Source organism: Chlorocebus sabaeus, chromosome 10, assembly GCF_047675955.1.
Source record: "Chlorocebus sabaeus isolate Y175 chromosome 10, mChlSab1.0.hap1, whole genome shotgun sequence".
Classification (NCBI taxonomy): Eukaryota; Metazoa; Chordata; class Mammalia; order Primates; family Cercopithecidae; genus Chlorocebus; species Chlorocebus sabaeus.
This window is the reverse complement of record NC_132913.1, coordinates 75,678,225-75,705,436: the sequence shown is the minus strand read 5'-3', so window position 1 is coordinate 75,705,436 and position 27,212 is coordinate 75,678,225. Positions and strand designations below refer to the sequence as shown.

The 27,212-nt window shown below is 35.3% G+C and overlaps 1 protein-coding gene across 9 annotated transcripts in view; it reads right to left on the bottom strand.

Annotated features, from left to right (window-relative positions):
• Nucleotides 1-27,212, bottom strand: part of GULP1 (GULP PTB domain containing engulfment adaptor 1) — a 301,980-nt gene that overhangs the window by 206,939 nt on the left and 67,829 nt on the right. For 8 of the 9 annotated variants that reach the window (XR_012094240.1, XR_012094241.1, XM_038001858.2 and 5 more), the window contains one exon: nt 1,745-1,871. The exons of the other annotated variant lie outside the window; for it this stretch is intronic. The gene's annotated coding sequence lies outside the window, so the exon portion shown is untranslated. The remainder of the gene's footprint in view (nt 1-1,744; nt 1,872-27,212) is intronic. 9 annotated transcript variants of the gene reach the window in all.

Below are 27,212 nucleotides of genomic sequence, written 5' to 3'. Positions count from 1 at the left end.
AAGCAGAGCATAAAAGTTCAGAAAATTTGCAGCCTGCCAATGCAATAGAAAAGAAAATCCCATTTTCTGAGGAGAAATTCAAGCTAGTTGCAGAAATTTGCATAAGTAACAAGGCGTCAAATGTTAATCATCAAGACAATGCAGAAAATGTCTCCAAGGCATGTCAGAGGGCTTCATAGCAACCCCAGAGGTTTAAGAGGATAACATGATTTCCTGGGCTAGGCCAAGGTCTCTCTGCTTTATGAAGTCTAGGGACTTGATGGCCTGCATCCCAGGTGCTCCAGCCATGACTAAAAGTGGCCAAGGTATGGTTTGGCTGTTGCTTCAGAGGGTGCAAGCCCCAAGTCTTGGCAGCCTCCACATGGTATTGAGCCTGCGGATGCCCAGAAGTCAAGAACTGAGGTTTGGGAACCTCCGCCTAGATTTCAGAAGATGTATGGAAATGTCTGGATGTCCAGGCAGAAGTTTGCTGCAGGGGTAGGGTCCTCATGGAGAATCTCTCCTAGGGCAGTGTGGAAGGGAAATGTGGGGTCAGAGCTCCCACACAGAGTCCCTACTGGGGCACCATCTAGTGGAGTTGTGAGAAGAGGGCCACCATCCTCCAGACCCTAGAATGGTAGATCCACCAACGACTTGCACCCTGCACCTGGAAAAGACTCAGACACTCAATGCCAGCCCATGAAAGCAGTTAGGAGGGAAGCTATACCCTGCAAAGCCACAGAGGCAGAGCTGCCCAAGACCATGGGAACTCACCTCTTACATCAGCATGATCTGGATGTGAGACATGGCATCAAAGGAGATCATTTTGGAGCTTTAAGATTTGACTGCCCCACTGGATTTTGGACCAGCATGGGACCTGTAGCCCCTTTGCATTGACCAATTTCTCCCATTTGGAATGGCTATATTTACCCAATGCCTGTACCCTATTTTATCTAGGAAGTAACTAACTTGCTTTTGATTTTACAGGCTCATAGGCAGAAAGGACTTGCCTTGTGTCTAACAAGACTTTGGATTGTGGACTTTAGACCTGATGCTGAAGAATTAAGACTTTGGGGGATTGCTGGGAAGGCATGTTTGGTTTTGAAATGTGAGGACATGAGATTTGAGGGGGCCAGGGATGGAATGATAAGGGTTTGGCTGTGTCCCCACCCAAATCTTATCTTGATTTGTACCTCCTACAATTCCCACATGTTGTGGCAGGAACCTGGTGGGTGGTGATTGAATCATGGGGGCGAGTCTTTCCTGTGCTGTTCTCATGATAGTGAGTGGGTCTCACAAAATCTGATGGTTTTAAAAATGGGCGATTGCCTGCACAAGCTCTCTTCTCTTGTCTGCTGCTGTGTGAGACGTGCCTTTCACCTTCTTCCATGATTATGAGACCTCCCCAGTCACATAGAACTGTAAGTCCATTAAACATCTTTCTCTTGTAAATCTCCCAGTCATGAGTATGTCTTTATCAGCCGCATGAAAATGAACTAAATATAATACTATCATTGTAATTTTGCTTAAAAGAAAAATCCAACAAAACAAAAATAAAATTACATAGAACAAAATGATGACAGAGGTTATTTTCAGAAAAAAGGCTCATCAGTGCTTTTAATTTTATTTTATTTTTATGCATTTTACTATTTTTTACAATGTAAGACTATATTTTTAAACATTCAGCACATAATAATAGCATTTTTATAATTTCAAGTCCTTTTTGGAAATAATGGAAAACGTATAAACAATCATTTATTCTTACCTGGGTATGCTCAAATATAGTTGAAAGAAAATGGACACTTGACTTTATATAGCTTCTATCATACAGTTGCCATCAGAATTCTTCTATCACTTTCTCTCCTATGTATATCAGATGGAATCATAAATAACTAAAAAGAAAAATATAATTGGACTTAGAATTAATTAATAATTACATTTCTGTTTATTTTAAATTTAGAAGTTCAGCATATCTTTTAAAATTCTAATTATGTTTCTTGAAAATGTTCAAGAAAATTACCAAATAATAGGAAAATAATGATAAAATATGTAAATATTTGGAAAAGATTGTTACTGATACCTAGGTAATGAAAAATAGCAAGATTTGTAGATGATGTATTAAATGTTTTAACTCACAGATATGTTACTATTAAAGCTTGGTGATAGTTCTTTAATAATATATGCCTTTCCCCCTTGAACAACAAGGAGCCCCAGCTATCTCTTTCACATACTATTTATTTGGACTAACCAATCTCATACCCTGTTCATGATGATTAAGAAGGTGAAACTGAATTTTAGAAGGCACTGATTTATTTTCGTTTTCATTCTACTTTGACTGTTATGGCAAGGCATTCAGATAGCTTATCCTTCTATTCATAATCATGCTATAACTAGAAGAGACATGTTAATTAGTTAAGACTTTTATATTTTTATTCCAACAAACAAAACAAAAATTCTTTCTGGGTAGACACAACAGCACAAACTATGTCTTCCTTTAATTATATGATTTCGAATGTACCTCTGACATAAGTTCAAATAGTACCAGAAGAATTCACAGCATAGTATCTTTTGCTAAAACACTAAAAAGACCTGACCTTTTTGAAGGAGGGGGAAAAATGGAGAAACATATCTAAGTCGTGTGCCCTGCTTCTCATCATAACTTTGATACAAACCCCTTGATACAGACATTGATGATGCCATATGTGTACTTTTTACTTTCTGAAATAGACAGATCTCACATATTATTTTATCCCTTCTTCTTTGTTTCAATCTAAGCCATCTGAATACTTTGAAAGCCATCTTTTTCCATCTTTGCCACATATTCATCAGAAGCCTATTGACCTATTTGTTCACTCTATTTGTTTTCTTCTGCCTCAGCCTCCTGAGTAGCTGGGACTACAACTGTATGGCATCACGCCTGGCTAATTTTTGTATTTTTAGTAGAGAGGGGGTTTTGCCATGTTGGTCAGTCTGGTCTCGAACTCCTGACCTCAGGTGATCTGCCCGCCTTGGCCTCCCAAAGTGCTGGGTGGATTACAGGTGTGAGCCACCACACCCAGCTTCTTTTTCATTTTCTAACATGACTTTAGAGAGAGAGAAAGAATCTCAGTTTAGGTTGCCCTGGAGGCAAACACTGAGGTAATAATAACTTCAGTGTGAGAAGTTTATTTGGGAGATAATCCCAGGAAATATTAGCAGGGATGAAAAGAAAGAAGTGAGACCCGGAATGGAAGACCTCTTACCAACACAGAGATCATTATCAGACCTGTAACACTATTGGCAACTGCAGCTTAATCTGGCTGGGGAAAATCAGACATCCAGTGTGTAATACACCCCTCAGCTATATCTCACTGTAAGAATGAGAGCTAGCATATTTATATATCAATTCTCATTAGTTATTAGCTGAGGGTTGCTCCCAGGGGCATTGATTCCCTAGAACTTTCAGTCTGTTTGGTTAACAAAGTGGTCTCTTGTGGCCAAAGAATCCCTTAGGTAAAGAAATGCAGGATAAACATTAGAAATTTTGCCAGTTTGAACTATAGCACTAAAAGAGAGGTTATAGGCTGATCATCAACAGCATCTACAACAAAAAGCAACAATTTTAAATTTTGAATTAAAATATTAGCACAGTATATTTTAAGGTCATATATTGATATTTTATAATTTTAGTGAAAAACAATGTTTGCTTAACTCAGTAAGACCATTATTTATTAAATCATATGTTATTTTCTTAGCACTGACTGGATCTTAGCATGTATTAATTACACAATTCACTTCACCTTCCTGTAAAATGTAAAGGTTGTATGATCACATACTTCCAGCTCTAAAACTAGATGTGTTTGTCCTGGACAGGAAATTTCAAGCATGACACATAGCTAAAAGGTAAACTATAAAACCATGTCATGATTTCCACAGTCGTTTATCAGATCATGTTTTTCTTGTTTGTTGGTCTTAGATGAGAGGAGAGAAAAGGAAGAACAAAATTATTTATCTTTTTGGATGACATAGTTTTTCCATTTTTATTTTGACAACTATTGATCTTATGAACAGAAATTAGAGAGAAATAATTTGAGATAAATAACTGTTATCAAAACTCTTCAATACATTTCATTCCCAAATTTTATAGAAGAAAATATTTTTCTTAAAATAGTCAATTCAATTTAATCAAGATAAATAATTGTTAATAAAACTCTTCAGTAGATTTAATTCCAAAATTTAATAAAAGAAAATCTTTTCCTTGAAATGGTCAATTCAATTTAACATCCCCATAGCCTTTATTTTTATCTTAAATTCACTGAAACCCAGTCATACTGAGGAAATACTTTTCAAACTAGAATATTTTATGCAATGTGGCAGAATAAAGAAGAGCACAAAAATACACACATCAAAAAATAAGAACTAACTTATGCCTACTTCTGTCTTTCTTCTTGCAGGAAATGACATATTTTCCAAATGGGATCTATTATTCTATGTCTGATATGATTAGATTTTTCATAGAAAGAGCACTTTGAATATTCTTGCAAAACTCAGATTGGCTTAGGGGCTGCTCTTTTGAACATATTTTACTTTAAAATATAAAATCCTGATTTCCAATTCAAATGCTTCTTAAAATTTTAGTATGAACATAATATGCTCAATTTGATCCTGTTTTGCCACCATTTATTACACATTTTCACACAATTTGAAGATGTATATGAAATTAAATGAAACCAACTATTTCTTTACTAAAACTTCCTTTATCCCCAACAGTACCATTTAAGAAAAACATTATTAATGCTGCAATATGACAAAATGTTTCACTTTGTTAATGTAATAGGTAAATCTTTAAATATTCTATATGTAATAAACCAAGCAAAACAAACAAGTCAGGCCAAATTGTATTTCTACTTGTCATCATATGAAATAACGGACCACCATTATCATGATCTTAAAATATTTTCAAAATCATTATTCTCTTTTTTACCTAGGCCCAGGAATTTAACAGTATTTAATCTAATTTGCAAAATGTTTTAGGAGTTTTCCTGGATATTTATTTCTTATCCTCTATAGGCTCCTAAATTCAAAATATATAAAATCAGATCTTGGCCCTGATTTTCTTTTCTGTATTTTTCTTTTTTGTCTTGTGACATTAAGTAAGTAGTACAATCCCCACTGATTGCTCACACCTGAAATCTGGCATTATTAATCCTTCTTTTTTCCCTTACCACCTACATGCAGTTAAATAAATTCAATTCTACTCAACACAACAATCTCCAGTTTGTTTTCTCTCCCAGTTTACACTCCCCACCTATCCATCCCTAGCCAGTCGTAATTTCTCTAACAAGTAATTTGGCCACATCACCAATGGACAAAGGACATATGCCTTAGTATGCCTTTAAGACACCTTCTCAAATGTTTTCACCCCAATGTTCTAAGCAAAAGGTACAAAGAAAGTGATATTAGGATGATTGTCCTAAGTAGCCCGGAGCAATCACTTCCTATGTATTCTAGTCATCTCACTAAGGAAATGACATACGAATAGTCATACCTATACCCCTACACTCTTAAGGAAAATAACATTAGAAAAGTAATTTTGTTCATTAACACAATATTCACTGAACAGCTATTGAATGCCCAGTTGTTTAGTTACTAGTGAGAGGAAAATAAGTCTGTATACTCCTTTGCATGCATCAGTGTGATAAGGACTATGTTCCTGGCAAGGCTAGGTGCTGCAGAAAAGTCTTCCTAAAAGAGGTAAGACTCATTAACCTTCAGTTCACAGAAGCTGTCCAGTGAGGAAGGTGGGGAAAGTCACAGTTGGCAAAGGAAACATCATAAGCAAAGGCACAGGAATAAGAAAGAACACGCCATCTTCAAGGATAGGCTATTAGAATATTTTATTTTAAAATAGAATATTTGTAGGAAACTCTTTTGTATAAAACTTTAGGAATAAGATAAGGCCACATCAGGAAGGCTCCTGATTGCCATGTTATAACATTTGTATTTTACCTTTAAGGTAATGGAAGTATGATTAAATAGGGAAGCAGTACAGTAAGATATGTGTTTTAGATAGGTATTTAGGATGATCATATTGCCAAGGCGGCTCTGAAGAGACATGAAAGGGAGGGGATGAGACAAGCAAATTACTTCTTAGAAATTTGTGTATATTTGTTAGATGCTAATGCAAAATAGACTCAAGGCATTCATATTTATAAGATGTAAAACTGGAACGATCTTTATAATTTAATTTATATAGGAATAGAACCAGACAAAGATAGCTTTGATCCTGGGTTTTTCTATTCCCAGAAATCAGATAGGACCAAAAATTCGTATCACCCGTTATTCTTCCAAATGTATTCTGAGTTCCATACCCTCAGCTTTCAGTATGGTAATGAAAAAAGTGATAGTGGATGCGACATGAAAAACTCTTCAGAACACATAAGAATTTTAAATTTATCAATTTAAAATCAAATTCAATCCATGCTTTCCATTGCATTTGCCGTGAAACTTTCAGCAGTGCTTTGAAGCTCTCAATGGCAGGAAATTTTTCTAATTAAAAAAAGTAGAACAATTATCAAGTCGTTCACTCTTTTTGCTGAAATTATTGGAAAACAGAAGTCACTTTCCCTGAAACGTTTGGTTATTAAATTTTTCAGTATATATAGTGTGAATATGTCTATGAACAAAACACTTAGAAAATTAGAAAATTATAAGGAAAACAAAAATCATCTATATTAAGATAAACTAAAATATAACATTTAGACACCTTCCACCCAGTCTTTTTCTAAAACTGAAATTGTACTACACATATGCAAAGTTCAGCTATTTCACCCTCCAAACGTCATGTTGAAATGTGATCTCCAATGTCAAACATGGGACCTAGTGAGAGGTATTTGAGTCATGGGGGCAGACCCCTCATGAATGGCTTGGTGCCATCCTGGTGGTAATGAGTGAGTTATTGCTCTGTTAGCCCCTTGTAAGAGCTGTTTGTTAAAAAGAGCCTGGCACCTCCCTCCCCTCTCTCTTTTGCCTCCTCTCTTGCCATGTCATCTCTGCTCATGCAAGCTCCACTTCAATTTCTGCCATGAGTCTGAACAGCCTAAAGCCCTTACCAGAAGCAGATGGTGGCACCATGTGTCTTATATAGCTTGCAGAACCATGAGCCAAATAAACGTCTTTTCCTTATAAATTACCTAGCCTCAGGTATTCCTTTATAGCAATACAAAGACAACATACAATTTCATTTCCTCCCTTTTGTCACCTACAGTGCAATCATATTCTTATATCATTAAATAAGTCTTCAAATAAATAATATTGGCATAACACATCACCTTATAACTTCTTTTGCCCATTCTAATGTTCCATATTTAAGATTTTTCCACTTTTTTTTCTATATAGAGACACTGTGATGAGTAGAATTGAAGCAAAGTAGTATAGTGACTAAAATGACTGTAGTTGGCCTGGAAAGTGTTATAACTGATTCCAAAACTATGTTGCCTTGATGGGATACGCCTTAGTCTCCTCATCCATATAATCTAACATAGTGTTGCTTTGAGAAATAAATGATTACAAAGTTTGTGAAACACTTAAAGCACTGAATGATATATTCTACATATATATTTTATCTGTTATATAAATCATTGCTTAAACATCAGACCATCGAGACAAGGGAGAATGGAAATTACCAGATCAAAGTCTGTATATAATTACAATACTTTGTCTGGAAAATAGGGCAAATTACACTCCCACAGAAGTGAAAAAGTATGCAAATCTCACCCCAATCTTCCTATACTGTTCATATATATCAAGGTTTTAAAAATTTATTTTAATTCAATAGGAAAATTGAATTATAATAGGAAAATTGCCTTACATATTGTTTTAGATTTGCATTTCATTTATGTAATATTAGCTTTTACCCAATTAGCTTTTTGCAAAATTTTTTCTTATTGATAAATTTCCTATTCTCAATTTTTATTGTACCTTTTATATAACTAAGAACTAAGGGGAGAAGATAATTTCTAGCTCAATCCCTAATCAATAGTTTGGGTATTCATTCTTATCTGAACCAATGAAGTGATAAGCACATTGCTAACCAATTGGTAGGTGTGCAGAATCACTGACTGGCTTAAGACAATCAGGGAGTATTCCTGGAGATACAAATATGGCCAATTCTCCTAAGTCATACAGCTTCCACACATGATGAAAGGTGAGTTCCACTGAGAAAAATCTTGTCCATTATAAACACAGTGGTAGGTAAATTTAGAAATAAATGCTAAGTACACATTAATGTGAACTTAGACATAAATGAGATAATCTATACACAGCACTAATCATGAAGCCCAATACATAAAATCTCAGCAATTTACAGTAATTATTATTTCTGTTGGTGTGTTTAAAAGTTCCGTATCTTTCACACTGTAAATAAAACCATAGTACATATCTTTGTACATAAACATTTGTTGTGCTCGTCTCAAATTCTTTTTTTTTTTTTTTTTTTTTTTGAGATGGAGTCTTGCTCTGTTGCCCAGGATGGAGTGCAGTGGTACAATCTCGGCTCACCACAACCTCCACCCCCTGGATTCAAATGATTCTCCTGCCTCAGCCTCCCAAGTAGATGGGACAACAGGTGCGCACCACCATGCCCAGCTAATTTTTGTATTTTAGTAGAGATAGGGATTCACTATGCTGGGCAGGCTGGTCTCGAAATCCTGACCTCGTGATCTGTCAGCCTTGGCCTCCCAAAGTGCTGGGATTACAGGCATGAACCACTGCGCCCGGCCCAAATTATTTATTTATTGTGGCTTCATATAAGTGAAATTCCTGTCAAAAAGTATTTGATCTTTTAAGTATTTTAATGCACATCATCAAGTTATTTTCTGGAAAGATATGTCAACAAAGACTTCCACCAATAGCATATGACAATGTTGAATTTAAACCACACTTGCCAGCAATTATCTTTTTAATCTTTGACAATTTGGCAAACTTTGTACCTTTTCCTAAAATGCATACTTCTTTAACTGCAAGTGAAGTATGAGTTTATATGTTTACTTTATTGAATGCTTATTTTATAATTTTTATTTTCCTTTTGGTGTGCTTTTCAATTTCATGACATTTCAATGAGATTTTCTGACATTTTAATAAAAACCTTATGGCTTACGGCTTTTGAACTTTTTGTTCCTTTAACTTGGTTGCTCTTCTTACAGGTAACCAACTGTTCACTCAATTCCATCAGATTAGGAAAGGTTGCTTTACATTTTATTTTCCCTTAATGTCATTAGTATACGTTTTGTCCATAAAATACTGTAATGTAAATTGCTAAATCTTACAGTAAGACCTTACCTACGAATTCATACAAAGGCATTAAAGCAAGTAAGTCATTATCATAGGTGTTTTTAAAAGTATATTTAATTAATGATTAAAATTGTATTTGTCTAATGTGTTTTATAGATTTAATTACATTTAATTTTGGGGATTAATCATCTCTGCATTTAGTTTATCATTTAACACTAGGAACACAGTTAAACCTTGAACAACACAGGTTGGACTGCATGGGTCAGTCCATCTCCAGGTAGATTTTTTTTTCAATAAATACACTTGGCCCTCCACACCCACAGGGTCTGCATCTGAAATCAAACTCAAATGGAAAATACTGGTATTCACAGAATACAAAACATGTGGATATGGAGGGCTGGCTTTTCATATATACAGGTTCCACATGGCTACTGCAGCCTTACTTGAATATGCACAGATTTTGTTATCTGCTGGTGGCCCTGGAATCAATCCCCTGAGGATACAGGGGAGCGAATATATTTGTTAAACACTGCAAATATGGATTTCAGCACCAAGATCAATAGAAACAGAATTTTTTCCAAATATTCCCCATATTTTAAGCTTCTGCCTTCCTTCTTTCATTTAGAAGATGAAATTATGATTCTCCATTCTTTACTATAGTATTTTAATACATTAGAAATACTCAGATGATTAAAGAAAATATTTATATGACACCTATTCTAAAAGCCACTATTAATTTTTAAGACTACCTGTTACTCCTAAAAGCTGTAAAACTATGTAAATATATTTCAGTATTAATGAAAAGAGAGCAAGTCTTCATTAAGGGTTCTTAGTAAGCATTTTTGTAAACAGTCACACAATGGAAGCTGTTGGAATGAAGGAAATCAGGAAACTGTGGTTCATTTCCTAATGAAAAGTTGGGCCAGAAAGCATTCATTAACTTGGATTACATAAAAAGTCATTAGTTTAATTTTTCCAGTCCTGTGGAGTTTAATTTTGTTCATGTTAATATCCATAGAGTGTGTAATATATTTAAAGACAAATTTCAGCGAGCTATTATACAGTCTTCCAATTTCCCACAGTTGCAGGATGCAGCGGTCAGGAGCTTTACTAATACTTGTCTCTATTCTACATTAATTGTAGTATCACCATAATTGGATATAATTTCACTCAAATTATACAAACATTGTTCAGTAAAATCTGGAATACCTTCTGTACCAATATAATCAAGCAGAAAAACATATACAAATTCGTCTGTTGTTAGCCATATCATAATAATTGTTTCACAGATGAGGAAACCGTCTCAGAGATGCAGACATCACCAATATTTTATATGATGATTGGTTATGCCTGAAGGCCCTTCTTCAGCAATCGAACATTTTCAATATCAATGTTTTGTGATTGTTCTTTATGTTACTCTAATACCAAATGTTATTTCACCATTTAAACTGTTGCTCTGGAATGAAGAGAGGCAAATGATCTCTCTTCATTTCAGATGAATTAATAACATATTTTACACCGCAAGCAAATGAAGAAATCACTGCTCAGTAGCATTTTCACAAAACAGTGTGCATTTCACCCTGCATTTAACTTGTTTATACATACATGGTGATTTCCTGTCACCACCCAACACCCTCCCCCCTACCAAAATATTCTGGTAATAGCACCCTGAATTTCCTTTGCAGACTTACTTTTTTTTTTTTTTTTCCTCTTTCCTGGTAGTTATGTTTGGCTAAGGGTGACCCTAGTTGTAGTTCCAGTACTGGTCAATGGCAGTACCATGATCCTAATAATAATTATTCACTTATGAGTGGGAATGTGGACTAAGTTAAAATAAAGAAAATACAATCAGCACCCTTTTTTAAAAAACTAGAAAGAAACAATCCCTTTCCACTTGAATTAACTAACTGAAGGACTGAAAACCTGGTGGCTATTTTGTCCTCATGTTTCTTGCCTTAAAATATAATTCAGTGGATAACAGAGCTATGAGAGGGAAACAAATTATCTAACTGCCTGGATTCAGTCAGGCCTGAAGGACCACTCTAGAACTTTCTACTATAGTAACCAATGTATATTATTTGGCTTAACTGAGCTTTAATTGGTTGTCTGCCAAGTACAACCAAATAATTACTCTTAAATGTATATGTTCTTTACTAATGTATACTACACATTTTATTGAATTTTTCTATGGCTTCTCCCAAATTGAGATAATATTAGTAAATAATAATGAGCCAAAATGATTGATTGATATTTTGAAAGAAATAAAAGTTTTCTATAAAATGATACAGATACTCTTTTGGTGTTTTGAAAACATTTGTTATTGTTAGAAGCTAAAAAGGGACATGGAATTTCAGATGAGCCTTCAGTAGATTTTAAGAATTATTCATACTTTAAATATGTTTATATACTTTAAAATTTTTATGTTTGCTTAAGAAATGATATCGCATAGTTTTTCATCAAATTTAGGTTGTGATATCCTATTAATTACATCTTCACTTCTTTTGAAGATAGTAGAGGAGACCGATTTTTAAAACTGTAAATAAACAGATTTAGAAGAGATATGAACAATTTCATAAATGTGATATGTTACAGGTGATGTTGAGCACTCCCTAATTTAATAATTACACAAAGACAAATGATCTCTCTTGATTCCAGATGAATAAATAACATATTTTACACTGCAAGCAAATGAAGAAATCACTGGAAGCTTAATAGTATTATTCCAATTCAATTCTACTCTAATAAGGTATTTTCTTATTTCTTTGAAGCTCTTCCCAAAGACAAAAGCTAAGTAAATCCTTGGCGTCTTAGTAACTGGTCAAATAAGTTTCTAGAGTAATTATCTGCTTTGATACCTTTTCACTGCCTAAGCATCCGACATCTACTATGTGATATCTCAATGATCTGTCAAAAAATAAAAATAAAAACACTAGACACTTAAACTATCAGTGTTTATGGAACTGGGAAAAGGTAAATCCAACTTCATTTTATAAGAAACTTAAGATATATCAGACACCTGGGTTTATAATTTCAGTATTGAAAACTGGATGCTGGTGTACAGGACAGCATCACAAAATATCATAAAGAACCAAAATATAAAGAACCAAAAATGTATCTCTAAATATCAACTATTAAATAAATAAAAGTTTACCTTATTGAAGCTCATTTTTCTTCATTGTTCCCTCATAAAATATTAGGCTACTTTTCTTTTCTCTCAAATTAGTTCAACTGTATTATACTATTTAAATCTGATTGCTACTGAAGGTACTTGATTCCTCTCTAGAATGTTCTTCCCCATGATTCCTCTCTGTTAGAGCTTAGTTCCCACTTCAAACAGAATTCAATAAACTATAACTACTTAAGAAAGAGATCATTCATTATAAATATATATACATATACATTTTAATCCCTTCCTTCCCCAGCTCCATAAAACAGAGTGTGCTATAAATGAGTATATAAAATTCTTATAATAAACAAGCATTATATTCTATTTACCCAAGCTAAGGACATCTTTCTCTTCAGGCTATTCTTGGATAGAAGGATAAAATGTAGAAGGGAATTTTTTCTCTCTCCTAACACAACTTTAAAATTATCTCTGACCTTTTCAGTTATCTATCATTGATTCTGTGATACCTGAAGATAGTTTCCTACCTATGAGGAGAGAAGATTGCAATCATCTCATTTGAGCTCAGTCTCCAAAGACCCAATGATATGGTTTAGTGTAGATAGCAAGTATCTTCTTTGTTCAGATTTTCAGAAGAATAAAAGGGGCAGAAATAGCAACATAAAAAGGTCAAGTCTAATTTTATTTAACAGTTACATATGTCACATGGAGGTTAGGTCAAAATAATCTATAGAGCACTTGCAAAATGATGTTAATAATACCTATTCTCCCTCTCTCCTAGAGTATTTTCAAATGAGTTCATGTATGAAAACACTTTCAAAACTGTAAGTACAATACAAATATGAGGTCATATTACACATTCCAGGAGAAGTTATGACATGCTGAAAAGGCAAAATTTACAACCAAATTTCCTTTTCCCAACAACTGATGTCAGAGTCTGCACTTGCATGTAAACTTTTGCAAAGACATTTCAACATAGGAAACAGAAGATTATGTAATACTAACAATATCTAATTTCCCAGCTGTGTGTAGTTAAAAGAAGTAAATGACCAAAGAGGAGTCTTCCCAATGCTCTGAAGCTATTAGTAAGTAGAAAGTACTATTACTAGCCATAGAAGGTAACTCCTCTGGAGAACTAGATACAACTGGGCAAACCAGTCTTCATCTCTTTGCCATTCATGAAAACACTTATGTTCAAGTCAGTACAATACATTCTCTCAATGAAGACATCTTCATACAGCTAATGAAGATAATACTGCCAGGAGTACATCCTCTCTGTGTTTGCTGTAACCATTCACAGCAACGACAACAACAAGTGAAATTAAAGAAACAAAAGTTTTCCAATCTCATAGTTTGAAGCGCTGGAAAATCAATGATGTAGCTACCTCTTAAATGGATCTAACTCTTTCTCTGAAGCCTGATGGAGAGCTCATCCAGTAGTATATAATAATCAGACTATGATATTGTAAAGATTCATCTTTATCTCTTCTCTAGCTGTATTCATCCAATACACATTTATCAAACACCTGCTCGATGCTGTGCATTGTATAGGACTAGGAAAACAGATGAAGAAATTTAGTTTCTAATCTAGTAGACAGACAAGTAAATAAATTATAATAACTTGTTATCGTAATGTTATAATAGATGTCAGCCTATTAAATACTTGCTTAACTTAATTCTTAATTTCTAAATAGTAATCTATACTAATTAGGTAAGCTTCTGATCACGATGAATTTGTAAGTTCCTTTTAATTTTTTAAAATGCTTTCACTGATATAATGACATTTTATTTTCAAAACAACTCTGTCCCATACACAGTGTTGTGCTTTCCTTCTTTTACCAAAGAGAAAATCAATGTTGAAAGATGAGTTAGTAGCACCAAAGCCAAGGTCAGGACTCAGAAATCTCTACTCTCTTATTTCCTTCCTACAAATGGAGGATAACACATCTGGTTTGCATGCTAAAATCCTGTGTACTATTTATCATTTGATTTCACCAATTTAGGGAACTGTAAGTTTTTATTGAAAGTGCTGGAAAAGAAAAACTCTCATTCATTGTAGAGTGTGTTTTTATTAGAAAACCATTCTAAGCTATGAATTATTTATTGCCAAATGAAATAATGATGTTTATTGTTTTCTATTAATATCTGCCAAGAAATCCTACTACAGAAGAAATCACAAACAGTGTGAAATTTGAAAGAATATAGCCATTTGTACAAATGATTAAAAACTGCTGTCCAATCAAGGAAACCGTAGTATTCAAACTACTTACATGTTGCCAGCTGATTTGTAAATACAGCAACCACAGACTTACTGTATGTCCGAGTTAGATAAAAATCACATCATTTTCTTTGTGCCTGGGAAAGAGCAAATGCTCAACAGATGTTTGGGAAGAGTTTGGGTAAAGAATGGAAAGTGTTAAAGAAATGAGAAAAATCTTATCAATAGGTCACCAAGCTCCACTCTGCCAAAAATCACACCAACAATCATCTCACACACACACACACACACACACACACACACACATGCTTAAAGAGAAGTAGAACACACATTTGAAAGTATATTCACTTAAAGACAACCTCCCCTCAAATTTAAAAAATGCTAACTGTGCTTTTGGTCAATGCTACATGTGTAATCTCTGAGTATTAGCTCAAGGACTTACTTTGCAGAGAAGCAATTTATTCAAGATAGAGACTACACTGTGAGATGCAATCTTTATTATGTTTTAAAACTGAAATAGCCTCACATACTTACAGATGTCAACATTATCAGGTAAGTTTAATTCCCTGTATAAGTGGTTTATGTGTTTTATGTCCCATCTATGGATTGAAATAACCCATAAAGTAGTTAGTATATGACAATTAATTTATAAGGAAAAATTGTGAATTAAATGAGGGGGGCATAAGTAAAATATGCAATGAGATCCAAAGAAAATCTCAAAAACTCAGTAAGGAATAGTTATTTCTCATTCATTGATTGTTTTGCTTAAAACAAAAATGAGGTAAACAAAAATATAAGGTCAACCAAGAGCAAGTTTCTTTGCTAGGTACCACAGATTGTCCAACCAGTGCACTTGTGACAGGGAGTTTCTCATTATGCTCAAACTGGTCATCTGTGTGCTCTCAAAATGCCTGCCATGCCTATAAATCTCATCTGTGAGTGTTGTCACCCATTCTCCTGCTAGAAGAATACTCCTACCTTGAGACAAGCAAGATAAGCCTTTCCCCCTCTGAAGATACGAGAGTAAGCACCTGAGCTAAGACTAGATCATCTAAGGCTTATGTGGGGATCTGGTACAAAAGGTTCACCTAAACAAAGCAACAGCAGCTTGGGCAACAAAGCAAGACTATGTCTCTACAAAAAATACAAAACAAATTAACTAGGTGTGTTGGCACACACCTGTAGTCCCAGCTACTTGAGAGGCTAAGAAGGAGGACTGCTTGAGTCTGGGGAGTCAAAACTGCAGTGAGCCATGATGGCACCATTACACTCCAGCCTGGGTGACAGAGGGAGACTTCTGTCTCTTTTAAAAAATGCAACAGTAACAGTGAATTACCTGAACCAAGAACAGGCTCTAGACTCTGAGTGAGATGGGAAGAGAATCAGTCTGTTTGTAGCTAGAGCAGAAAACCAAAGACATAGAGAAATAAGATACTTTACAGATGTTATAAAGCAGTAAAGTTCATGAATAATAAGTAGGAGTGATAAGAAACTGAGACAGAAAAAGGTAGAGAAACATCTACAATAAAGAGAGTACTGGTGGCCACAAGAAAAGTATGACAGAGGGAGCTGTGTCATCCCAATGGCAGAGGATCAACTCTGTCACTAGGGGGCAGAGAAGGAATCTGCTCAGAAAAGCCACACTAGTTACATCCCAATTCTAAATCTCAGTCCATTTTCCTCGGGTTCTCTTAAAGATTGGACATGTGGCTGGGGTTCCTGTCTTGTTCATCTCTAAACTTAACCTTACTGAGGTGAGTGAGTTTTTTTTTTTTTTTTTTCTTGCAATCAAAAGAATCTATCATCATCACTTCTGTCTGGTCTCCTTAATATCCATCTAAGGAACTTGTCTTAAAATGATGAATGAACAAAAACTTGATTGTACACTACACTGTAAAAATATTTTTTACAGTTGGGCATGGTGGCTCACGCCTGTAATCCCAGCACTTTGGGAGGCCGAGGCAGGTGGATCACCTGAGGTCAGGGGTTTGAGACTAGCCTCACCAATGGTAAAACCCCATCTCTACTAAAAAACAAAAATTAGCTGAATGTGGTGGCATGCATCTGTAGTTCCAGCTACTATGGAGGTTGATACAGGAGAATCGCTTGAACCCGGAAGGCAGGTTGGAGTGAGCCAAGATCACACCACTGCACTCCAGCTTGGGCGACAGAGTGAGACTCTGTCTCAAAAAAAAAAAATCATATATATATATTTTATATATATACACACACACACTATCTATAAACATACTTTCAAAAAATTATACTAACCCAATGAAAAGAAAAAAAAAGGCCACATAAATTTGTTATGAATCTTAAGTCACTGAAAAAAGTGTAGTTTTCAAAAAAGGAAATATGTTTTTCATTTACAGATAACTGTTCTACAGCTAATTCAAAGCAATAACAACAGATAAACTTATGCTGTGGTTATCTTTTCTTTCTTCACAAGAACAATAGGGCAAACATAATTTACCTTTGGCTTCTGTATTTTCTTTGTTATACTGAAAACATTTTTTAAACTAAAGTCTATTTTATTTATTTATTTATTTATTTATTTATTTATTTATTTATTTTAGATGGAGTCTCGCTCTGTTGCCCAGGCTGGAGTGCAGTAGTGTAATCTCAGCTCACTGCAGCCTCTGCCTCCCGGGTTCAAACAATTCTCGCTCTGTTGCCCAGGCTGGAGTGCAGTAGTGTAATCTCAGTCACTGCAGCCTCTGCCTCCCGGGTTCAAACAATTCTCTTGTCTCAGCCTCCCGAGTAGCTGGGACTACAGGTGCATGCCACCACACCCGGATAATTTTTCCATTTTTAGTAGAGATGAGGTTTCACCATATGGATCAGGCTGGTCTCAAACTCCTGACCTCAGGTGATCCACCCACCTAAGCCTCCCAAAGTGCTGGGATTAAAGGCATGAGCTACCACACACAGCCCTAAAGTCTAAATTAAATGTATTCATAGGTTACATGAATGTCTTAGAAAAAAATACATTCTTTCTCAGTTTTATAGATCCCTCCACACCAAAAAAATCCCCCGACCTTTTTTCTAATTCTTACATATGCATTAGATTTTCTTTACCTTAATCATAAGATATTAGGTACAGAATTTTTACCATACTTACAAAATCATACCCTGCAGCTGGGAGAAAGGCAAAAGAAGAAGAAAAAAAGGAGAAAGAGAAGATTGAAAGAGAGAAGAGGAAGGGATAGAAAGCAGAAAGGTTTCTGCTGTAAAGGAGACACAAAAGAAAGAGATGAAAGGGAGAAAAAATGAGGTGGACTAATAGTTACAAGTGTGCCCACAGAGCATCGCCACGTCATTATTTTCCAAGCTTCACAATCAGAACCCCCACCCACCCATCCTACAGTCCAAACATTTCAGGAAAGAGAGAAACTAGGCTTTTTCATTCCTCATTCAATGATACTGATTACTCTTCTGACAGGTTGCAGGACAGTGATGATGGCTGGGTCCAGAGTCGCAGCCTCCTCCCTCTCAGAAGCTACCCATTCTGTTAAGAGGCCATAGACCACCACGTTCCTAATTGTGCAGCTCTCCTTGGGCTTCAGTACGTAACTGTTTCTATCTTGATATCTGTTTCTGAGTTCCTAGAATCTTAATGTACTTTTGCCACACCCTCTCTCAAGAAACTGAAACTTGACAAATAAATCCCACTGACTGGCACGGCAGACCTAGACTTCAAAAAGAACACCTGTTATAGCCCCAGGTGTCTACATATTAAATACCACCTGATTCTCCATTGCTGTGCCATGCCCACAAGCTAAAGCTCCCTATTGCTCCATCGGGGACTCCTGGAGCTAATCTATTTCCTCCAAAGCGCCTGGAGATAGTCTCGGGTAACCTTGGACATCATGCTGCTTCTATTTACTCACTGGAACGCAACTGTCTGCCCTGCAGCTGAGACAACATCCCCAGCACCTGGTCTTCTCCCCTAACCATCGTGACCAGTTCACACAGACACAGACAAATACTAAGATATGAGAAAAACTATAAACAGTGGGACATCATTCCAGTAACTGAAATGTATTCATTTAACCAATATTTATTGAATGTCAGGGATAATGTCTGTATGATAGTGATATAACAATGAACAAGACAGATTTTCTGTCCTCAAGGAATTTGTGTTCTATGTATTTGCACATATAAACAAAAATTTAACTACATGTAAAGTTAAAAACATCCCTTTGTTACTACAACAAATAAAAACATGTGCACTTCTATCTATTGTCTAATATAAAGTACCTGAAATGTTATGTCAAAATCTAAGTTAAGGAGCATACGTCACATTTTCTTGAGTGGAAGATGCAAGGATTTAAGAAATTGGGGCTGGGCGAAGTGGCTCATGCCTGTAATCCCAGCACTTTGGGAGACCGAGGCGGGAGGATCACAAGATCAGGAGATCGAGACCATCCTGGCTAACATGGTGAAACCCCATCTATACTAAAAATACAAAAAATTAACTGGGCATGGTGGCAGGCACCTGTAGCCCCAGCTACTCGGGAGGCTGAGGTAGGAGAATGGTGTGAACCTGGGAGGCAGAGCTTGCAAGCGAGCCGAGATCACATCACTGCACTCCAGCCTGGGCAACAGAACGAGACTCTGTCTCAAGACAAAAGAAAGAAAAGAGAAAAGAAAAGAAAAGAAGAGAAGAGAAGAGAAGAGAAGAGAAGAGAGAAAAGAGAAGAAAGGAAGGAAGGAAGGAAGGAAGGAAAGAGAAAGAAAGAAAGAAAGAAAGAAAGAAAGAAAGAAAGAAAGAAAGAAAGAAAGAAAGAAAGAAAGAAAGAAAGAAAGAAAGAGAAAGAAAGAAAGAAAGAAAGAGAAAGAAAGAAAGAAAGAAAGAAAGAAAGAAAAAGAAAGAAAGAAAGAAAGAAAGAAAGAAAGAAAGAAAGAAAGAAAGAAAGAAAGAAAGAAAGAAAGAAAGAAAGAAATTGGAAGTTGCCCTACAAAGTAAAATACAAAAAGCCCATGTAATTATAAACAGACAGATACGCAAATGAATCAAAAGGTGAGGGAGAAAGAAAAGAGAGCTAGTTCAGATGCAATAGATGCATACTGGGCAGTTAACACAGAAATATGTGCACTTAATACTCAGATATGTGACATGAAGTTTATTTTTTTCTCTTGAATTGCATATCACGTCATGAACTTCATAAACCTCAATCTGTCTACAGAAAATAATTCTGCCTTTCTGGTATCCTTAGTCCAGTGGCTTTGTCATGTAAACTGTTTCTTGGTTTTTGTTTTTATGGGGTGTTTGGGGGCTTTGTTTTGTTTTGATTTTCAAATCTCAGTCACTGTTCAGCATAAAATTTCTAATTCAGAGTTTCCCTTCCTCCTTTACTAGTCCTTCTTTTGCCCCATACCTTCTTCTCCTATGCTGTCTTTTCTTGGTTGGCCTGCTCTGGCTGCTGGAGGTGTCACAGAAACTTGGATAACCTGAGCAATGTCCCTCAGCTGAGCAGAAAAGTTGGACAGCTGGTCTTGATCATTTCTTTCCCTGCTGGACATTGTTGTTCCCATCATCATTTTATCTGGCCCTGGCATTGGTATGACACTAACCTACTAATGTTCTGGCCACTTGTTCTCTCTAGGTCTGCCCAGATGGCATCCCTTTAGCTCTTTTCTGCAACACATTCATGGCCTTCAAGTGTGCATACACCATATCGCCTACTTCATAGTCTTCTGACATCAGAGATTCCAAAAGCAGTGTTGCTTCCCTTGTCTCACCTCTTCAGGCAATCTCTGTATGTCCCATAACATACAAAGCAGATTCCCACAGGGCCAACTAGAGTCCCCTTACTTCTCAGGCCTGGACTATCTTTACCGTGACTTTCTTGACAGGCTACCCTCTCTTAATTCATTCTTTCTAAAGTCCGGTGACCCTGACAATGTTGCAGACATTCCTTCCCAGCAGACTTGCAACAAGACCCAAACCAATGTTCAATCAACAATTATCGGCTTCCTTCTAATAAATATTGGTAGCGCTCAAGAATTTTATGCTTCCTCATAACCAACCCAACAACCAGGTATATTTCACAACAAAACAAAGCACGAACAAAATTCTGCCTCATAAGCAAATATTAGCCAGCAGGCACAAAAACAGTCATACATACTGTTCCAGTAAGCTCTATGAAGTCCCTAGTCTATCACTACAAAAGCCCCTTACATGAATGGTGATCTCCAAGATAAATAAAATTGCATCCCCTACAAGATTAACCTTCCCAGTCAATCCAGGAAAAGATCCTAGGACAGATCTTCCATAAAAGAAATGGCAGGGCAGGAATATAGGACCATGTGTACTGCCATACCAGCACACAGCTGGCAAGGCAGAGGTTTCCAAACCATATTTCTAGCCAGCTGCATATAATGAACACCACTTGTTTCATCAGGGAAACACTATTTTTAATACTTTTTGTGTTAATTAACCCAGTGGTACAGGTGTAAACAGCAATTTGAAATCTTGCCCCAGGTGCCTCCAGAACTTAGATCACTGATTAAAGTCCTTCAAATATTATCCAACCACTCTAGTAGTGGATGTTAAAATGAAAATGAATTGATTCAAGTATATATATGTGTGTGTGTGCATACATATATATGTGTGTGTGTGTATGTATCATAGATACATATATGACCCAAATACACACACACACACACACACACACACACACATCCCATGATCTACACTAGCAGATCAACAAAAATTATGGATGACATTCAGAATGAGATTCTAATCTCCCTTCTTCGGAGAAAACCACAAACCATGGGGTACCAAGATGACTAGCATCTCCCTCCCAGAGAAAGAAAAAAAGAAGGGGAAAAGAGAAAGTGATAATTCTCCTTAGTTGCTCTCCTTCAAGATTATAGTCTGCCTTATAGCTCCCTCTTCATACTTCCCTGGAGACAGAATGTTCCAAATTAGTTGGGCTTTATTATTACACAGATGTGAAGGCTGAGAGCCTACTACCTTGAGCATGGTAGTATTCTGAAAACCCTGTTTGCAATTTAAACTCTTCACTTTCCACTGTCAATTCTCTCCACAGACCTCCTTTCACCTATAAGTAACCCAGTAACCCTGAGGATCAACAAGTGGTTTCAGTGATCCTCCACACTACAGAAATGCAAACACCCACATGGAAAGCCAAAAGGGATTTCTCAGGGATTTGCAGGCACTTATTTGCAAAAGGGTTGCCTATTGCTTGAGCAAGATGATCAGATAGGAATCCACAAGGATTTATTTAATTATTTACCTACAGCAAATGATTCTCCTGAGAAGCACAGAGGGAGGTCAGCAAGTTCTAAATAAGCTAGATGCTAGATAAAATAGCAATAACACACATTAAATGCACTGAATGTAAACTGAAGATTTTAATACACCTTTTAAAAAGCTGCAATGTTAGATCTGATAAGTTTAATAGAACATAATCTATAAAATCTGATGTAACACAAGCACATAAAGTCTGATCAGCAGGGACTACTGCCACTGGTTAGCTCTTAAAGCTGACACAAATTAGACACATCCAAATAAGCCCTCATTTTCATGATTAAAGCTGCTCCTCTTTCAAACTTCTTACCTTGCAAATGTCAGTTCTTCAAGTTGTACAGTATTTCTCCCTTTCACTCAACTCTCTACATCCTGTCATCAAATCTTACATACAATAGCAAAAACCACAATTACTATTGCTCCGACTTAATATTTTGCTTTCAAAAGAGCATTATAATATATATCTTCTTCTTCATTCCATTAGTGTCAGAGACTAATAACCCTTTGCCTTGAAAATTGAACTAACTCTTCATTCATTCCTACACTGTTTTCCCCAGTCCTTGCTCTGTTCTCTGGCATTGATAGCTCATAACTGCAAATCTTGATTCTGCCATCCACCTATCTACCATCCTTCAATGCTTCTTTGGAATTTTCAAGATAAATTTTACACTCCTCCATAATTAAGTCCCTGCAAACACCTAAACTAAACTCTAGTCAATTATTCCTTGATGCACAGCCATTGCTTTTGATAGTTCCAATCCATTGGACTCTAACGGCTACAAAAATTATTGCATAACATCTACAAATACACACACCAAGTAACCATCTATAGACTAAAAACATTACACACAGAGACATACTGTAATTATTCAAAGGTGTAAAAATGAACCCTCGAAGTTACCAAAGGCAGTTAGATGTTATGACTTTAAATTCTTACAGATACACTTGAAAAACACAGTGTTTTCTAAAAGAAAAAGCAGGCAATGATGTTAATTTAAAAGATAATAAAGATTGAGAAAGTAGTAATTTTTCAAACTTTAATATTTCCAAAACTCCTAGGAAATTAACTATAGGAAGTCTTTCCAGTCACTTACCTACTTCATCTACCTTTCTTTACGATTCATATTTTTTCTTTTTTAAAATATTAGAGCATACCTCCTATTAAGCATCTTTTTTCCTTTTCCATATTCTATTCTCCTTCACTGGTTGGAAGTAAGATGTGGTAGATCTCCAAGTGTTTCAGTTGTTACACAATTGGTGGGAAAAGACACTGTGTGCATTCAAAGTATCAAACAATGTTTTACTCTCTTGGCCAGTATGATCCATCAACCTTCTAAGTCAGATAATAGGTGAAAAAATGGAAAGAATCTACACCCATAATGTCCAGAGGCTTGTTAAAGAAACACAAACATGTAATATCTTGGCATATGGCTAAGAGGACTCTAGTTATTCCTTTGTGAAAAAGCGTGGGGTTACCTGTAAATTTAAATTTTAGACTTTAGAAAAACAAGCAACAGACCTTTAACAGGTTTAGCTGTACGTCCTGCAGGCACTAATAAGGGAATAAATTTCACATCTGTTCAGTGTCAAAAAGAATCATAAGTTTTCCATTGTTTTGTTTTGTTTATAAACATGTGCAGGTGAGTAAGGCATCATCAATAATATCACCTGCAGAAATAAAAGTCAGTTACATATGTAGAAAAACATTTCCAAAAATGAGTTCTGAGAAACACTAGTTCTATGAAACGTTTGAGGTGTTTTACACACACACTCAAAAAGACTAAACATATTTAAAAAACGTTACAATGGTATTTCTCATATTTTTAATACATTAATGTTTATTTTGATGATCCAAATAATTTCTTATTTTGTCTCACAAGGAAACATTTTCACATGGAATATTTCCAGAGTTTTGTTTGTAATGTGCTCAGAAAAATGATGAGATAGACATAATTTCACCATTAACAATTTTATTTCCAGAAAATGGGTCAATTGCTACAATGAAAATCTTGACTGAAATACAGAAGTATATGACATGCAAATAGTCATTAGCACATTAAATCAAGTTCATAAAGATGTCATGAAATAATTTTTTACTTTTTAAAATTGAGCAACAATAAATCTCAGTACTTACAAAAAACATTTTGTCAATAAGGAAATAGAATTAAATTTGGAAAAGCAGGCAATCATGATGGAAACTAGATTTTGTTCAAAATCCCTTTGAATTAAGAAAAAATGTATTGAATATAAATGACATATTTATCAAAAGAAATGTGCTTTCTCTCCATTAGAACAGGATAATTATCACCATATATATCAAAGGCATGGTAAGCATTAAGTTGTTTTCTAAACCAGGTCATTAAAAGCTGAATAGATAAGTTTCAACTTTTCCCCAACACATTTTTCTTCTCATACAATTAATCTGCCAAACAGAATTACCTCAGTTTGGTTTAGGTATGAACACCTGACAAATCACAACAAACATCAAATGTGCAATTTCCAAGGATGTCCTCCATATTTTTTATGTAATGATGTTAAAGTCACAATGATCTTTTTATGCAAATAATATCACATCATTTCCAGGCATAAAAATCATTTCATAGTTTCTGACAACACTTACAGACCTATAGATCTCACATAAGCTGACCCTTGTTTCTATCTCTCTCTGTCTCTCCCTCTCTCTTCTTTCCAGCCCCCCTGCCTCACCCACTCCATTCACAAAAATCTTCTACAAATCTTCCTGCTGTGCCTCAAACAAGCCACAGTCATTCCTGCCTTAGGACTTCTTTTCTTAGACCTTGGCCCAGCACCTTTTCAGGCTCAGAGATTCTAATTTAAATAATTAGAGATCAGAAGCAGGCATCAGCGTTTCTTGAAAATGACTAGATAAAAAGAAGCCTGGGACGGAACAGATGAATAAATGATTGACATAAATAATGACAGCAACTCTCTAACAAATAATTTTACAAAGCAGAATGTATTTTACACACTGCACCTAACATTTAGCATTTAATACGTCATGGTCAAGCTATCTTTGTCATCTGCGCAATATTTTGCAATGCAGTGACATTTTAGAAAGGCTAAGAGCTTTAAATTGCTAATTTATTGGGGAAAATAATTAAGTTTTCACGTTCATGCCACCATAAAAGAGAAAATATATTTCATGATTATGTTGAATAACACCCTTCAATTGTATGGTAACTAAACTATTTATTATATATTAAAATCAAGACTGTTAGTTGGGCTATTTACTTTTCAATTCTTAAAATCAGATAATAAAATGAAATATAAACTTCACAATAAAATTTCTAAAAGGCAGTTTGTGTTCTATTGCTCTGTATTCACATAAGCATGTCATGCCTTGCTATCTTTCCAAAAACAGCAGCCAAATGGTTTCCACTTAATCTCCTTCTCCAGTGCTGTCTTGACAAACAAGAGCACTTTCAAGGGTACAGGATCAGACATTGTGCACACCATGACCAAACCAAAAACAAAAGCTTCACCATTTACTTAGTCAACATGGATAATTAAATCAATCTTCCTCTTAAGAAATCAGAATAAAGATTTCACAGGTGGAAGCAGCTCTTACTGCCAAAGGGCTTTCTATGATTTGATGCATCCAAGATTTGATGCCAGAAAAAGTGATGAAAAACTTGAAATACTTGTAATAGTTTCAGCTAGTGGAGGAAATTTCAATTGCTTGAAATTTAGTGTTAGAAGAAAACACTGAGTTGCCTATGGTGTATAATAGAGATTCTTTGAAAGCTACAGTAGGTAGCTATAGACTTTTGGGGTTATGATTGAAAATTTTTATGCTTGAAAATTATTAGCAGTTCAGAAAGAAAATAGAGCCTATTTTGTCCAGAATACATTCGTTTTAGTCATGAGTGGCACTGTTTATAAGACCATAACCAGAGAATCTAAGAATGAAGTAGGTAGAATCATCAAAGTAAACCAGCAAGAAACTAACTACAGGATGTCAATCAAAGAGAATTGGAGATCAAGAGGCAGCAGAGCATCCTGCCAATGGGAAAACAAAATTCTGCAGCATGGAGGAGTTCACCTCACATTGCAAAAAATCAATAAGTCTTGATAAATACAGAACAATCACAAGACAAACACTGAAAACCTCTACATTTAGCTAGTCCCCAGTCTCTTCCCTGGTTTATTTACTCACTGCTTCTTTCCTTGCTGTGGAATACCTCTAATATGCCTTTTTGAACAATTCCTAAAGTTAACCAGTGCATAAGCAGCATCTCATCTTGAGTTCAGTTTTCTAAGTCCTACAATATTACTAATGTCACATGAAAAAGCAAAGTCTTTTCCTTCCAAAACCATGATAAGGAAAAATGAGCAATAAGTTATTTGGGGCCTATAATCTCCCTTCTCCTCAGAAAAGCTAACAGTACATCAACATAATTTTTAATACAGTTCATCTTGCTCTTATATTTATAACTAACTATAAAGGCACCTTACATTCAAAACAATAAACTGAGGCAAATTTTCCCATGAGACTAACTTGACCACAATCTAATGAAACACTTTCATTTTGTATGTTGTAGAAGTATGAAGCATATGATAACAGGAAATACATTCAATACCATGCTAGCAGAGAAAAGCTTTCCAAAAGTTTGGTTTATTTAGCTAGATATTTGAGTTTGTTGGTAGTAGCTTAAGTCAGTTATTTTACTGTCATTTTAAGAACTGTAAAATACAATCACAGTCCCGTTTATTTATCCCTTATAGCATATATCACTCTAGAGCCTACATAATTATCAGCGACTGCATCGTCTTTGCTCATCACTGCATCTCCAAAAGTTGGTACAATGCATGGCATATAACTCAATAAATATCTTTTGAAAGAGTAAATTAATGTTAAAAAAGAATGAAATGAGAATAGAATGGAGGCATATCAGCTTACAGATACTTTGAAACACATATCTAAAGATGTTTTATGTTTATTATCCAAATCCAACTTAAAATACTAAATTTATCTGTGAAAAAAATATAATTGATAAGACCTCCAATACTTCATTATAACTGCCTTATTATAATTATGTTAGCATTTTTTGAAAATCAAAAGAAACTTTTGGTTCTTTTCCCAAAATGAAAAGAATCTGTAAACCAAAAGAATATAGTTGAGTCCATTTCAACTACATATTTAAGATGCTGGACTGATTACTTATTTTTTAATGGGTCAATTACTTAATATTTACTCATTAGAAATGGATGTCCAATGTTAATAATGTTAATTAAACTAATGACTATTACAACTGAATGTATGTGTTTTCAACTGACTTGTATGTGAAGCAAGCTTATTTTTATTTAATTTTCTTTATAAT